The sequence below is a fragment of the Hyla sarda genome, chromosome 6 (assembly GCF_029499605.1).
Source record: "Hyla sarda isolate aHylSar1 chromosome 6, aHylSar1.hap1, whole genome shotgun sequence".
Lineage (NCBI taxonomy): Eukaryota > Metazoa > Chordata > Amphibia > Anura > Hylidae > Hyla > Hyla sarda.
Window position 1 is genome coordinate 37216948 of NC_079194.1, and position 16804 is coordinate 37233751.

Consider the following 16804-nt stretch of genomic DNA (forward strand, 5'->3'; position numbering starts at 1 on the left):
GCTGTTGGTCTTGTGACAGTGTGCGACTTCGCCTCCTCTCAGTGCCCCTACAGCATACCATGTGTGCAGGGCAAGGCGGTGTCACGCTGTTCTTCACATTGTTTGCCTTGGTGAACAGAGTCACACAGGGGAGGAACTGCTAAACGTTATTCATCAAGAAATCAAATCATGGCTTACTAAACGAAAACTGGAAATGGGAACCATGGTGACAGACAACGGGAAGAACATCTTGTCTGCGCTGCGATAAGAAAGCCTGAGACATGCGCCTTGCATGGCACACGTGTTCAGTCTGGTTGTCAAGTAGTACCTGAAGTGTTCCCCAGATCTGCAAGACATCCAAACAATGAGAAGGAATCTTTGCATGCACTTCAGCCACTCATACACCGCAAAGCACACCTTCCTTGGGCTGCAGCGTCAGAATGGTATCCCCCAACATAGTCTGATTTGCGACGTTTCCACATTTTGGAATTTCAACCTCCATATGTTAGACCAACTATACGAACAGAGAAATACCATCACCAATTTCTTGATTATCCATGCGGATAGGGGGCCAAGTTCTCCTTTTTTCACACACCTTCGTCACCAGGTACTGGTATTGCCACCCACCGCACCACTCTGTCACCGGGTCACTTTCAGGACTCCTGTTGCTGCTGCTGCCACCTCCAGACTGTCTCATTCTGCCACCATATGTTCTCCTCATGCTGATGCCAGCTCCAAGCTGTCTCATACTGCCACCATATGTTCTCCTCATGCTGCTGCCACCTCCAGGCTGTGCCATTCAGCCACTATATGCTGCTACCACCTCCAGGCTGTGTCATTCAGCCACTATATGTTCTCCCTATGCTTCCGCCACCTCCAGGTTGTCATTCAGCCACTATATGTTCTCCTCATTCTGCAGCCACCTACACGCTGTGTCATTCAGCCACTATATGGTCTCCTCATGCTGCCGCCACCTCCAGGCTGTGTCATTCAGCCACAATATGCTCCCCTCATGCTGTCACAAACTCCAGGCTATGTTATTCAGCCACTATATGCTGCTGCCAACTCCAGGCTGTGTGCTTCAGCCACTATATGGTCTCCTCATGCTGCCGCAAACTCGGGGCTGTGCCATTCAGCCACTATATGCTGCTGTCACCTCCAGGCTGTGTCATTCAGACACTATATGGTCTCCTCATGCTTTCGCCACCTCCAGGTTGTCATTCAGCCACTATATGTTCTCCTCATGCTGCCGCCACCTCCACGCTATGTCATTCAGCCACTATATGGTCTCCTCATGCTTTCGCCACTTCCAGGCTGTGTCATTCAGCCACCATATGTTCTCCTCATGCTGCCACCCCCTCCAGGCTGTCTTATTCTGCCACCAAATGTTCTCATGCTGATGCGAGCTCCTATCTGTCTCATACTTCCACCATATGTTTTCCTCTTGCTGCTGCCACCTCCGGGCTGTGTCATTCAGCCACTATATGGTCTCCACATGTTTCCGCCACCTCCAGACTGCCATTCAGCCACTATATGGTCTCCTCATGCTACCGCCACTTTCAGGCTGGGTCATTAAGCCACTATATGGACTCTCATGCTGTCGCAAACTCCAGGCTGTGTCATTAAGCCACTATATGGTCTCCTCATGCTGTCGCAAACTCCAGGCTGTGTCATTCAGCCACTATATGCTGCCATCAACTCCAGGCTGTGTGCTTCAGCCAGTATGTGGTCTCCTCATGCTGCCGCCACCTCCAGGCTGTGTCATTCAGCCACTATATGGTCTCCTCATGCTGTCACCACCTCCAGGCTGTATCATTCAGCCACTATATGTTTTTTTATTTCATGGTAGCATGGTATTTCTAGGCTCTGTATTTGGTCCGCCATGTGACTCCTTGTTAGATTGGGTTTACTTGGGCATACAAGTATTAGTTCAAAGTAAACACCCGGACATTAAACCTGGGAATCTAATATAAATCTTACATTTAAATAAAAAAAAAAAAACAATATAATCGACTGAGGCCTTATGGTCATCGACATCATATTACCTGTGGAATTATCACAGGAATCCAATTAAACAGCTTGGAGCTATAACAATGAAGCATAACTGATTAAATGAAACATTCACACTTTCACCGTCAGGGGGCGCTCAGAGGCAGGGGCTGCAACAGGTGGTATCTCACCTGGCTGAGGACCGCCAGCTCGATGCTCACCAGAATGGGTAATCAAAAAATTGTAATATATTTTAATTAAATTAAAATAATATTACATAAAAAATCTCTTTATTCTCTTTAATTTTGACGCCATATGGTCTCCCTGCTGATGCTCTGAGGCAGTGATTCTAATAGTGAGGCCTCTGATCTGCATGTTATACTGAATAACAGTATTATTTCACTAACTCAACACACACCCTATGCATGTTACAGCAATATTGAGGCTCTCTGTAGGCCAGAAATAGCCATTTTTAATAGTGATTCGCTGCAAATACATTCAGAACAAAACAAATTATGGGGGAAAATTCGGTGAATTGGCCGAATCGAATTTAAAAAAAATGTGAGGAGTGGGCTCACTGATGGGAGATACTGTATATATATAATTCGGGTGGTGGACCCAGGGCCGGATTAAAATAGGGGCGGATGGAGCGGCCGCTCCAGGCCCCTATCTTAAAATTGGCCCAGCAGCACTGTAGAAAAAAAAATTACCCTTGCCCCAGATCCCCAAGCGAAGAGCGCCGTTTAAAATTGTATGCGCCCGTGCGCATACAGTTAGAACATACCTGTGAGTCACAGCAGGCCTGCCGTGACCTCTGCCCTGACGCAGGCGCCGATGATGTCACTCATCGTTGCCTGCACTGTGCACGAGGACAGAGGTCGCGGCCACGCAGAGGAAGGAGTATGCAACCAGACTGAACCGTGGGACTGAGTATATATTTTTGTTATTTTTAATGTATCTGTGGGACTGAGGCCGCCATCAGGGTGGTACAGCCCGGGCCCCCACTGTACCCCCCTGCAGCAGGCGCAGCACAGAAGGGCTGGACTGATGGTGGGACACTCCAGCCTACGAGGGGGCCTGCCGCTGCAGCACCATTTTCCTTTAAAATATTCAGCCTGCAGCCCTTTAATGTCAGTGCAGGGGCCGGGGCTGCAGCCGCACTGACTCTCTGGGAGGAGAGCAGAGAGATGCTCCTCCCCTTCCCCCCACACTCCTCTGCGTGCAGGCTGCAGCCCTATTGGAACAGGGCCATGCTTTGCTTCGTGCTCCACCGAGGATTCCCACACACCCCCGCGCTGAGGCCACCCATCAATAAGGTAACTTTCTGGGGGGAAAGAGGGAAGGGGACAAATTGCTGTTTAGGGGTCAGTGGGTGATTTCTTAATGTTTCCTGAGCAGGGTGCCACCAGCTGTTGCAAAACTACAACTCCCAGCATGGTATGCTGGGAGTTGTAGTTTTGCAACAGCTGGAGGCACCCTGGTTGAGAAACACTGATCTATCTATCTCATATCTATCTATCTCATGTCCATCTATCTATCTAACTATCTATCCATCATCTCATATCTATCTATCTCATATCTATCTATCTATCTAGAAAGGAGAAGACTGTAGCACTCCAATAAGATGAAAAGTGAATGTGGCTTTATTCCAATTCAGACATCAAGGCAACGTTTCAGCTGCACGCAGGCAGCCTTTGTCAAGCCCTTGACAAAGGCTGCCTGCGTGCAGCTGAAACGTTGCCTTGATGTCTGAATTGGAATAAAGCCACATTCACTTTTCATCTTATTGGAGTGCTACAGTCTTCTCCTTTCTACATTGTAAAGTGTCTCCCGTGACCTGGGATTCCGGCCGTGTGCACCCACCTTCGACCTATATCTTGCAGAGTGCTGCTCCTTATCCCTTGTTTTTTTATCTATCTATCTATCTTATATCTATCTATATCATATCTATCCATCTATCTCATATCTATCTATATCGTATCTATCTATCTATCTCATATATATCTATCTATCTATCTATATCATATCTATCTATCTCATATCTATCTATCTATCTATCTCATATTTATCTATCTCATATCTATGTATCTATCTCCTATCTCTCTATCTCATATTTATCTATCTATCTATCTATCTATCTATCGATCTCATATCTATCTATCTATCTCCTATCTATCTATCTATCTATCTATCTATCTCATATCTATCTCATATCTATCTATCTCATATCTATTTATCCCATATCTATCTATCTCATATTTATATATCTCATATCTATCTATTTATCTCATATCTATCTCATATCTATCTCATATCTATCTATCTATCTATCTATCTATCTATCTATCTATCTATCTATCTATCTATCTAACCAAAGAATGTTTCAGACTTTGCAATGCCTGCTGTACTGTTCACACAGAGGCATATTCATAGTGTAGGGTCCGTCCCAGAAGGAGGTCACCTTACCGTGGTGGGACGGTCCACGCTATTTGGCCGCCAAATTTGCAAGCTAAGTACCTCATAATTTCATATTTTCATTTATTGCACTACAGCTGTATAGCTTTTCATGTTCTATCTATATACTCATGTTTTATCTATATACTCATGTTTTATCTATATCTTTGTGCTAGGAGTGTGCTGCTGTATTCTCCTGTTGATGCTATCTATCTATCTATCTATCATCTATCTATCTCATATCTATCTATATCTATCTATCTATCTATCTATCTATCTCATATCTATCTATCTATTTACCTATCTATCTCATATCTTTCTTATATCTCAGTGTTTCCTGACCTCCAGCTGTTAAAAACTACAACTCCCAGCATGACTTTGGCTGTCCAGGCATGCTGGGAGTTCTAATTTTGCAACAGCTGGAGACACCACACTGATCTAATGAGGGCATTACATACCTAGGGAACTACCTATTGAGGGAACTACCTACTAAATGCATTACCTACCGGGGGGGGGGGGGGGGGGGGCACTCTCTACTGGGCGCATTACCTACCTTGGGGAACAAACTACCTTTGGGCACTGAATACTGGGGCATTACCTACTTTCTACCCATTTGGGTCATTACTTACAACCTACCTGGGGGCATCACCTACCACCTACCCACTGGGGGCATAACCTACTGCCTACATACTGAGGGCATTACCTACTACCTACCTAATAGGGCATTACCGACCTAATGGGGGAAATCACTACCTACCTACTGGGGCCACTATCTGATAGGAGCGGGGAAATTACCTACCCACCACCACCACCCAATCACTCTACACTTTCCCCCCAACACACATACTTACTCCCTTATTCTCAACAGGGCAGCAAGGGAGGAATTATTTGGGGCACCTAGGGTAGGGATCAAGTGGGTAATGGTAGTAGTAACGGTGTAGCAGTATTATTCTCACTTGTATACTGCTATTTTTGGTAATGATGGTCTCAGTATACAGGATTTGGTCAGTGACAGTATGATGGTAAGATGTATTCCTCCTTGAATACTTTTATTATTGGTAATATTGGTCAGTATACAGGGTTGGTCAGTAACAGTATGATGGTAATATTCTTTATGTGGTAGGCCTCTGGGGTAGGGGTAATGTAGTCAGGGTGTTGCTTCAGTATATCAGGGGTTAAGGTTAACCCTGTCACTCGTGACGCCAGGCTGAGGGCTAGTATGCTGAGGTAATTCTCCGGCCTATCGCTGCCCTTCCCAGTAACGATAGGTGCATGCATATAATGACTGAAGGTCCACAAGGTAGTTAAACTTGAACTTGGATAAACTTTACTTAAAGACTTGTGGTACATCCAATGAACAGTAACAGTCTCATTAATACAGTCTCCATACACCTCAGTGACTGACAGTTGTTGCAGACTTTGACTTTTGATATAAGTCTTAGAATTTAGGGTAATTTGCGAAGATCCGTCCGTATTTAGGGGTTCAATATGGTCCGGTGATCTTGCAGAGTGCGTAGGGATTGATTACACTCACAGTTTAGTTAAGATCAGCTGTCGCCGCAAGGCTCGGGCCTAACTCACTGATGACAGCAGCGCAGATCCTTCCCTGTCAACAGCCCAGGAACAAGAGAGCGAGCTATGGCCGCCGCGCCCTTATATGGGCAGGGGCGGGGCCTTTTTGGATTGGTCCATGGTCAGCTGTCACTCACCGTTACATAGCCTGATGGGTGAACACCTGACTTCCTCCAAAGGTCCTATACACAGAAACCATAGAGTCTTTGGAACGCATCACGTGACCCGCAGGTCCTGTGACACTAACTAGGTAAGTACACTTACTATACAAATATATACACATTAAATTTAAATAATTATAATTACAAAAGGGGTGACAAGGGGCTAACTAAGGATGAGGACCCCACCTACACCTAGGGACTCTGACTTTGGGGACCTCACCACAAGGCAACGGATGCAATCAGGTGCCGGGACACCACATTTATTTCTTCCTTATTAAAGGAGAACTCCGGGATGTAACAACTTATCCCCTATCCTATCGCAGGGGGTCCGACCGCTGGGGCCCCTCGCGATCTCCCGAACGGCACCTCAGCTCCCTGCATGAAACAAGCATTTTCGATCACAGCACGAATCTGCGGCTGACACACCCCCTCCATGCAGCTTTATGGGAGCGCTGGTTTCGACAATCTCCAGCTCTGCCATAGAACTGCATGGAGGGGGCGTGTCAGCCGTAACTTCATGCTGTGATCAAAAATGCTCGTTTCATGCAGGGACCCAGGGTGCAATTCAGGAGATCAGGCAATTCAGGAGGGCCACAGCGGTCGGACCCCCTGCGATCGAACACTTATCCCTTATCCTTAGGATAGGGGATACGTTGTTACATCCCGGAGTTCTCCTTTAAACTAAAGGGCTCTTGTTTTTCCTGTCCTGTGTTTTAAAATATTTTTTTCATAGACAATGGGGAAGATAGCAGGCAGGCCACAGGGGTGGGGTCCCAGGCCATGAGCTGCGTAAGGGGCCCCAAAATTTCTGATGGCAGCCCTGTGTGGGAGATGGGGGCTTAGGAGGCGATTTGGGGACTTATCTACCTGACCGCCCACCCACCCCCTGGCTGTCAGACTACCTGTCCGCCCGCCCACCCCCCTCCCTGGCTGTCAGACTACGTGCACGCTCGCCCACCCCCTGGCTGTTAGACTACCTGCCCACCCCCTGGCTGTCAGACTACTTGCCCGCCCACCCCCCTGGCTGTCAGACTACCTGCCCACCCCACAGGCTGTCAGACTACCTGACCGCCAGCCCACCCCTCTAGCTGTCAGACTACCTGCCTGCCCGCCCCCCTGGCTGTCAGACTACCTGCCCACCCACCCCCCTGGCTGTCAGACTACCTGACCACCTGCCAACCCCTTGGCTGTCAAATTACCTTCTTGCCCACCCACCCCCATGGCTGTTAGACTACCTGCCTACCTCCATGGCTGTCAGACTACCTGCCCACCCCCATGGCTGTCAGACTACCTGCCCACCCGCTCACCCCCATGGCTGTCAGACTACCTGTCCGCTTACCCACCTGCCTGTCTAATTACCTGCCTGTCTAACTACCTGTCCCCTGACCCACCTGGCTGTCTAACTACCTGACTGCCCACACATATGGCTGTCTGCCTACCTACCCACCTTTCTGTGTACATACCAACCTACCCACTTGGCTATTCACTTACCCAGCTAGCTACCTACCTGACTAGCTACCTATCTATCTAGCTAGCTACCTTCCTACCTTCCTGGCTGTCTGCCTAACTAACCACCCACATACCTATCTAGTTGTCTCCCTACCTACCTAACCACCTGAATATCTACCTACTTACCTATCCATCCATCTACCTGGCTGTATACCTTGCTAGTTACCTACCTGGCCAATACATGGGGATATTAGGGGAGATTTATCAAAACCTGTCCAGAGGAAAAGTTGCTCAGTTGCCCATAGCAACCAATCAGATTGCTTCTTTCATTTTTTTAAAGGCCTCTGAAAAATGAAAGAAGCGATTTGATTGGTTGCTATGGGAAACTCAGCAACTTTTCCTCTGGACAGGTTTTTGTCTGTAAAAAATACATGTTTGTCAGAAATGTTTGTCATGTTTGATCAGAAAAGATGTCTCCTGTGGGTCCCTGGATGCAACTTTAATCACTTACATAGTATACAGATCTGTGTACAGCTGGCATATACCTCTATATAGTTCTGTATATTATCATTTATATTGTATACAGATTCTGGGTACAGTTGGTATCTACTTCTATATGGGCATGGGGAATACTGGTCTGTTTACAGTGGCTTTATTCGGTAACAGTACAGTGCATTAGTCAGTCACTGATGTATACTGTGTTCCTGATGCCCCAGTATAATTTGGCCCTTGTATTATTTGTTTACTGCTATTATTGGTATTGTTAGTCTGTGTATAGTGGTTTTTACTCAGTATTGTGATATTATTCAGTCTTTGTGTAGTGGTATAATTGGTTTCATGTATACTATCATTATTGGTAATATTGGCCCTGGTATTTATGATTTGGTCACTAACACTATGATGGTGATATGTATGGTCACAATATTCCTCCTTGTATTGGCCCCGAAACACTGCCAGAACATGTTAGTAGCACAGAGGTGAAGAAATGACAATCTCAGAGTCCTGTCTACAAATGCTCGGTAATTTTAGGTAATAAAATCAATGAACTTGGGTCAATAATGGCATCTGAGAATGTAGATTTAGTGGCTGCTAGTGAGACATGGTTTAATGAAAGTAATGACTGGGACATAACCATACAAGGGTACTCTTCATACAGAAGAGACAGAGAAGGCAAGAAAGGAGGAGGAGTGGCCCTATATGTGAAAGATAGCATAAAATCTAACCTAATACAAGTTAGTGAGGCCAACGTAGAGTCAGTTTGGGTTATGTTGCAGTTTGGTAATCATGCAGCAACTCGTGTAGGTGTGATATATAGACTACCTGGCCAAGTTAAAAATGAGATGATCTACTAGTTAAGGAAACCCACTTATGGGATATACTGTACATATAATTTGAGGAGTGGACTCACATTTGGGAGATACTGTATATATTGTGAGGGGTGGACTCACTTGGCGCAAGGCGAATGTGGTGCCAATCTTCAAAAAGGACTCTAGGTCTTCCCCAGGCAATTATAGACCGGTAAGTTTAACGTACATCGTGGGTAAATTGTTTGAAGGACTTATAAGGGATTACATACAGGAATACATAGGGGATAATTGTATTATAAGTGATAGCCAGCATGGGTTTACTAAGGATAGAAGTTGTCAAACCAATCTAATTTGCTTTTATGAAGAGGTGAGTAGAAGCCTTGACAGAGGAATGGCTGTGGATATAGTGTTTCTGGATTTTGCTAAAGCGTTTGATACTGTCCCTCATAGACATCTGACATGTAAGTTAAGGTCTTTGGGTTTGGAAACTTTAGTTTGTAACTGGATTGAACACTGGCTCATGGATCGTACCCAGAGGGTGGTGGTTAATAATTCGTACTCTGATTGGTCCCCGGTTATTAGTGGTGTACCCCAAGGTTCAGTACTGGGACCGCTGTTGTTTAATTTATTTATCAATGATATAGAGGATGGTATTAACAGCTCTGTTTCTATCTTTGCAGATGACACCAAGCTTTGTAGCACGGTACAATCTATAGAGGATGTGCATAAGTTACAAGATGACTTGGATAGACTAAGTGTCTGGGCATCCACTTGGCAAATGAGGTTCAATGTGGATAAATGTAAAGTTATGCATCTGGGTACTAATAACCTGCATGCGTCGTATGTCTTAGGGGGGATTAAACTGGCAGAGTCACTGGTAGAGAAGGATCTGGGTGTACTTGTAGATCACAGACTACAGAATAGCATGCAATGTCAGGCTGCTGCTTCCAAAGCCGGCAGGATATTGTCATGTATCAAAAGAGGCATGGACTCAAGGGACAGGGACATAATACTCCCCCTTTATAAAGCATTGGTACGGCCTCACCTGGAATATGCTGTTCAGTTTTGGTCACCTGTCCATAAAAGGGACACTGCGGAGCTGGAAAGGGTGCAGAGACGTGCAACTAAACTAATATGCAACATCTTGGCTATGAGGAGAGATTAAAGGAGTTACAATTGTTTAGTCTTGAGAAGAGACGTTTAAGGGGGGATATGATAAATGTATATAAGTATATAAATGGCCCATACAAAAAATATGGAGTAAAACTGTTCCAGGTTAACCCCCCCCCCCCCCAAAGGATGAGGGGGCACTCCCTCCGTCTGGAGAAGAAAAGGTTTAGTCTAAAGGGGCGACACACCTTCTTTACCATAAGATCTGGGAATTTATGGAACAGTCTACCTCAGGAACTGGTCACAGCAGGAACAATTAATAGCTTTGAAACAGGGCTAGATACATTCCTGGAACAAAATATCATTAATGCTTATGCAGAATTATATAGCAACATCCCTTCCCCTTATCCCCTTACACCCTTCCTTTCAATTCCCTGGTTGAACTTGATGGACATATGTCTTTTTTCAACCATACAACTATGTAACTATGTAACTTATGAGAGATACTGTATATAATGTGAGGGGTGGACTGACTTATGAGAGATACTGTATATATAATGTGAGGGGTGGAGTGACTTATGGGAGATACTGTATATATAATGTGAGGGGTGGACTCACTTATGGGAGATACTGTATATATAATGTGAGGGGTGGACTCACTTATGGGAGATACTGTATATATAATGTGAGGGGTGGACTCACTTATGGGATATACTGTATATATAATGTGAGGGGTGGACTCACTTATGGGATATACTGTATATATAATGTGAGGGGTGGACTCACTTATGGGAGATACTGTATATATAATGTGAGGGGTGGACTCACTTATGAGATATACTATATATATAATGTGAGGGGTGGACTCACTTATAGGAGATACTGTACATATAATGTGAGGGGTGGACTCACTTATGAGATATACTATATATATAATGTGAGGGGTGGACTCACTTATGGGAGATACTGTATATAATGTGAGGGGTGGACTCACTTATGGGATATACTGTATATATAATGTGAGGGGTGGACTCACTTATGGGAGATACTGTATATATATAATGTGAGGGGTGGATTCACTTATGGGATATACTGTGTATATATAATGTGAGGGGTGGACTCACTTATGGGAGATACTGTATATAGTGTGGGGGATGGACTCACTTATGGGAGATACTGTATATATTGTGAGGGGTGGACTCACTTATGAGAGATACTGTATATATTGTGAGGGGTGGACTCACTTATGGGATATACTGTATATAATGTGAGGGGTGGACTCACTTATGGGAGATACTGTATATATAATGTGAGGGGTGGACTCACTTATGAGAGATACTGTATATATAATGTGAGGGGTGTACTGACTTATGGGAGATACTGTATATATAATGTGAGGGGTAAACTCAATTATGGGAGATACTGTATATAATGTGTGATGTCCCAGTACAGGACATGCTCTTGTACTACCTTTAGGCCCTGTCAGGTTGAGTCCCTCACTGACCTGTTGGTTTTAAATTGTGTGTGTATCACTTTAATGCCTAGACAGAAGGGAATAGCTGGAGAGAGGGCAGTCTGGCCTCTGGACCAGGGAGAAAATTCTGACTATATGGCTCAGATAGCGCACTCCCGGAGACTTCAGTTTTGTAAATCAGTGCCGTTGCATTGCCGTGGAATGAGATTTGCCATAGAATGAGATGGTCCGCCTCCATCACATCCTATTGGCTCTCTCTTGTCACGTGACATATTTAAACGTCACGCATCGATGCGCACAGCAGTGTCAGTTTGGCTATCACAGGGAGAGGATCTCCTCACCCTGTGATAGCTGAAGCTGTACGGAGCTCTCATGGCCTCTGTGGCCCGACAGAAGTTCACACATGTACGCAGCTCATACGGCTGCCTCATATACATTTACTGTTGATCCACAGCACTATCGGGATCCCTATGCCCGATGGCGCTGTCATCAGGATCCCCACGCCCGCAGCTCTACACCCCGTCCCCCGCAGCTGTACTCCCCGTCCCCCGCATCTCTACTCCCCGTCCCCCGCATCTCTACTCCCCGTCCCCCGCATCTCTACTCCCCGTCCTACGCAGCTGTACTCCCCGTCCACCGCATCTCTACTCCCCGTCCCCCGCATCTCTACTCCCCGTCCTACGCAGCTGTACTCCCCGTCCCCCGCATCTCTACTCCCCGTCCCCCGCAGCTCTACTCCCCGTCCTACGCAGCTCTACTCCCCGTCCCCTGTGAACGCTCAGGGAGCGATCCACAGCGCTATGGGGATTCCTACGCCCGATGGCGCTGTCATCAGTGTGCGTCCCCGCGAGCGCCCCATGCCCGCAGCTGTACTCCCCGTCCCCCGCAGCTCTACTCCCCGTCCCTCCGTAGCTCTACTCCCCGTCCCGTTAACGCTCAGGGAGCGGGGAACAGAAAGTAGAGCATCGGGCGCAGGTAAAGTAGTACTGCGCATGCGCAGCACTACGCGAATAACTTAACCTGCGCCCGATGCTCTACTTTCTGTTCCCCGCTCCCTGAGCGTTAACGGGACGGGGAGTAGAGCTGCGGGGGACGGGGAGTAGAGCTGCGGGGTCGGAGGATGGGGAGTAGAGCTGCGGGCGTGGGGCGCTCGCGGGGACGCACACTGATGACAGCGCCATCGGGCATCGGGATCCCGATAGCGCTGTGGATCAACAGTAAATGTATATGAGGCAGCCGTATGAGCTGCGTACATGTGTGAACTTCTGTCGGGCCACAGAGGCCATGAGAGCTCCGTACAGCTTCAGCTATCACAGGGTGAGGAGATCCTCTCCCTGTGATAGCCAAATTGACACTGCTGTGCGCATCGATGCGTGACGTTTAAATATGTCACGTGACAAGAGAGAGCCAATAGGATGTGATGGAGGCGGACCATCTCATTCTATGGCAAATCTCATTCCACGGCAATGCACCGTCTTTATTGGTAAGGAATGGCAGTTTACAGTACGACAACGCGTTTCAAAGGTTACACCTTCTTCTTCAGCTCCAGTTACATTTTGTTACATAATGCACATTATAAATACCCAAAGCAAAATTCAAAAAAGGGCAGGAGAAAGGGTCACGGGGTCAGTGGTGATGTCACATGGCCCCGCGGCTCCTCTCCTTTTGCCATTCAGTATGTGGTTCACTATATGATATTTTCAACATCAATGATTTTTTCCCATTGAAATCAATTGGCTGGTTAGAGCCCATGTAAAATCTGTGGCTGAGTGATGATGCTGAGCAGCAGGGTGCACGCCTGTGGCCTGAATGGGGGACCACATAATGGGGATCGAATCCTGGGGATTGTGAATAAACTTTAACATGGTTGTAGTATTTAACGATGATGAACATATCTGGGTCAGTGTGTCAATGAGAGCACCAAATCAATTGAGACAGGCAGAACTGTGTCAATTGCCATGGGAAAGTAAACAAAGAGGTCAGCGTGGGGGATACATGGTAGGACATGTAATGTTGCACAGAGTAATCTAAGAAACAGCCAGTAGGTGGCAGCAAATGATAATGGTTTGATGCAATTTCTAACATTACAATGTAGTTACACAGAGTAATATAAGAAATGGTCAGTGGATGGCTGCAGATGTTAATGTTTGAAGCAGTGGGAGATGTTTGTAAATGAAACAGGGTGTAGGTACCTGTGTGTCAATTAAGACTTTTGTATATGGTGGATTGTTTTGGTGTAGGCAAATTGATGCCAGTGGAAAGGATATATGTTGTTATAGATTTCTGTTAGTATAATGTATTATGATTTTACCACTATGGATAGGGGTTTTGCCTACACACACACACACACACACACACACATATATATATATATATATATACACACACACACATACATCAAGTTATTACAGATGGTGGGTGGGGATTAAAGGGAAGGGGGGAAGCAAGGATGTTCGCTGATGCTCTCTACAGGTCCTCTGAGGTCATAAGTTTGGACTCCACGCCGGGGCATATTATTCCTCCTGATATTCAGCAAGTTCCTCCTGGAACTGTGCCCACAAAATTGAGACGCAAGGTACTGAATTGGGGTAATTCTTCCTTGACGGCTGGTCATCCTGGAGTACGTAAGACTCTACTTCTAATCTCTCGGCACTACTGGTGGCCGCACCTTGAAAGTGATGCTTCTGATTTTGTCCATTCCTGTGATACTTGTGCCCGGGACAAAACTTCTCGGCAGATACCTGCTGGACAGCCTTTACCCATTTCATCACCGATCTTCTGCCATCTCGTAATAACACCGTCATTTGGGTCGTGGTTAATCGGTTTTCAAAGATGGCTCATTTCATCCCTCTACCTGGTCTCCCTTCTGCCGCACAGCTGGCGAAGTACTTCTTGTTACATATCTTTCCTCTTCATGGTCTTCCACAGCATATCGTTTTGGATCATGGAGTCCAGTTTGTTTCTAAGTTCTGGCGAGCCCTTTGTACCCGCCTTGACATCAATCTGGATGTCTCCTCTGCCTACCACCCTCAGTCCAACGGACAGGTAGAGAGAGTTAATCAAATTCTAGAGACTTATCTTCGTCATTCTGTTTCAGCTCGCCAAGACGACTGGGTCGAACTACTCCCGAGTCCATAAGGTCGTCTCCCTTTTTTGTTGTCTACGGACTCCATGTCCGTTCTCCTCTTCCACTCCCAGTTTCCTCTTGTGTGCCAGCTGTTGATGAGCTCGTCTGAGACTTCTCTACCATCTGGCAACAAACCGGACTGTCGTTGTCAGAGACTGACCAGGGGACAGGGAGAGTGAGCCCTAAACTGACCCTAAAACCATCTCTCCCTGCCTACTTGCCCATCCACCCTAAATGGTGAATCGACAAAAACTGGACTCCGGTCCCTCCCTGAACTAAAGAGCTGGGGCCTAATAAAAACACACACTAATAAATAGTTGGTCACCAACCAGAAAAGTAACAGGAAATACAACTCTATAGTATATAAGTTCAGAGGACAGAGATCAGTGAGCAGCACAGAGGACACCATCAGCGGACACGAACAGAGGACACTAAAGATCATTGGACATGAACAGAGGACTCAGTGGTCATGAACAGAGGTTTCTATGGATCTGTGGTCATGAACAGAGATCACTATAGATAAGTAGTCATGTACAAAACTCAAGAGATCAGAATACAAGAACTAATAACAAATAGAGTTCAAAACACCAGACAGGAAAACGGATAAGTCAACAGACAATAGGAACAGACAGGAATATAGCATAATCCCCCAGAACGTCCAATAGACTCCAAGTCCATGGACCAAAAACAGGGATCTATAGCTAAACAGGAATTATCGCAATCCCCCAGATGCCTCCAGTAGAAACAGGAATATCTTGATACTAGAACGCAATCTCCCATAGTCTACCTTGGAGCATGGATGTTACGGCGAGCGCTCCGGGTCCCCGCTCCTCCCCGGAGTGCTCACAGAGTTCTTCTATTCGCAGCGCCCCAGTCAGACCTGCCGACAGGGTGCGCTGCGATAATGTTCCCAGCCGGGATGCGATTCGCGATGCGGGATGCGCCCGCTCGCGATGCGCATCCCGACTCGCTTACCAGACCCGTTCCCCGTCTGTGCTGTCCCGGCGCGCGCGGCCCCGCTCCTTAGGGCGCGCGCGCGCCGGGTCTTTGCGATTTAAAGGGCCGGTGCGCCACTGATTGGCGCATGAGGTTTTATCAGTACCTTCACCTGTGCACTTCCCTACTTATACCTCACTTCCCCTGCACTCCCTTGCCGGATCTTGTTGCCATTGTGCCAGTGAAAGCGTTTCCTTGTGTGTTCCTAGCCTGTGTTCCAGACCTCCTGCCGTTGCCCCTGACTACGATCCTTGCTGCCTGCCCTGACCTTCTGCTACGTCCGACCTTGCTCTTGTCTACTCCCTTGTACCGCGCTTATCTCAGTAGTCAGAGAGGTTGAGCCGTTGCCGGTGGATACGACCTGGTTGCTACCGCCGCTGCAAGACCATCCCGCTTTGCGGCGGGCTCTGGTGAATACCAGTAGCAACTTAGAACCGGTCCACCGACACGGTCCACGCCAATCCCTCTCTGGCACAGAGGATCCACCTCCAGCCAGCCGAATCGTGACAGTAGATCCGGCCATGGATCCCTCTGAGGTCCAGCTGCCAATGGTCGCTGACCTTACCACGGTGGTCACCCAGCAGTCGCAACAGATAGCGCAACAAGGCCACCAGCTGTCTCAACTGACCGTGATGCTTCAGCAACCATCTCCTTCGCCAGCTCCTGCACCTCCTCCGCAGCGAGTGGCCGCATCCAGCCTCCGTTTATCTTTGCCGGTCAAATTTGATGGGGACTCTAAATTTTGCCATAATTTTCTTTCACAATGTTCCCTGCATTTGGAGATGATGTCGGACCAGTTTCCAACTGAAAGGTCAAAGGTGGCTTTCGTAGTCAGCCTTCTGTCTGGGAAAGCCCTGTCATGGGCCACACCGCTCTGGGACCGCAATGATCCTGTCACTGCCTCTGTACACTCTTTCTTCACGGAGATTCGAAGTGTCTTCGAGGAACCTGCCCGAGCCTTTTCTGCCGAGACTGCCCTGCTGAACCTGGTCCAGGGTAATTCTTCTGTTGGCGAGTACGCCATCCAATTCCGTACTCTCGCCTCCGAATTGTCCTGGAATAACGAGGCCCTCTGCGCGACCTTTAAAAAAGGCCTATCCAGCCACATCAAAGATGTGCTGGTCGCACAAGAAATCCCTGCTAACCTGCATGAACTTATTCATCTTGCCACCCGCATTGACATGCG

At 47.1% G+C, this 16804-nt stretch overlaps 1 protein-coding gene across 1 annotated transcript in view; it reads right to left on the reverse strand.

Moving 5' to 3' along the window:
• LOC130275491 (putative gastrointestinal growth factor xP4) overlaps positions 1-7899 on the reverse strand; it is a 67946-nt gene extending 60047 nt beyond the window's left edge. Inside the window, exon 1 of the mRNA XM_056523536.1 lies at positions 7835-7899. The gene's annotated coding sequence lies outside the window, so the exon portion shown is untranslated. The remainder of the gene's footprint in view (positions 1-7834) is intronic.
• Between the last annotated feature and the right edge of the window lie 8905 nt (positions 7900-16804).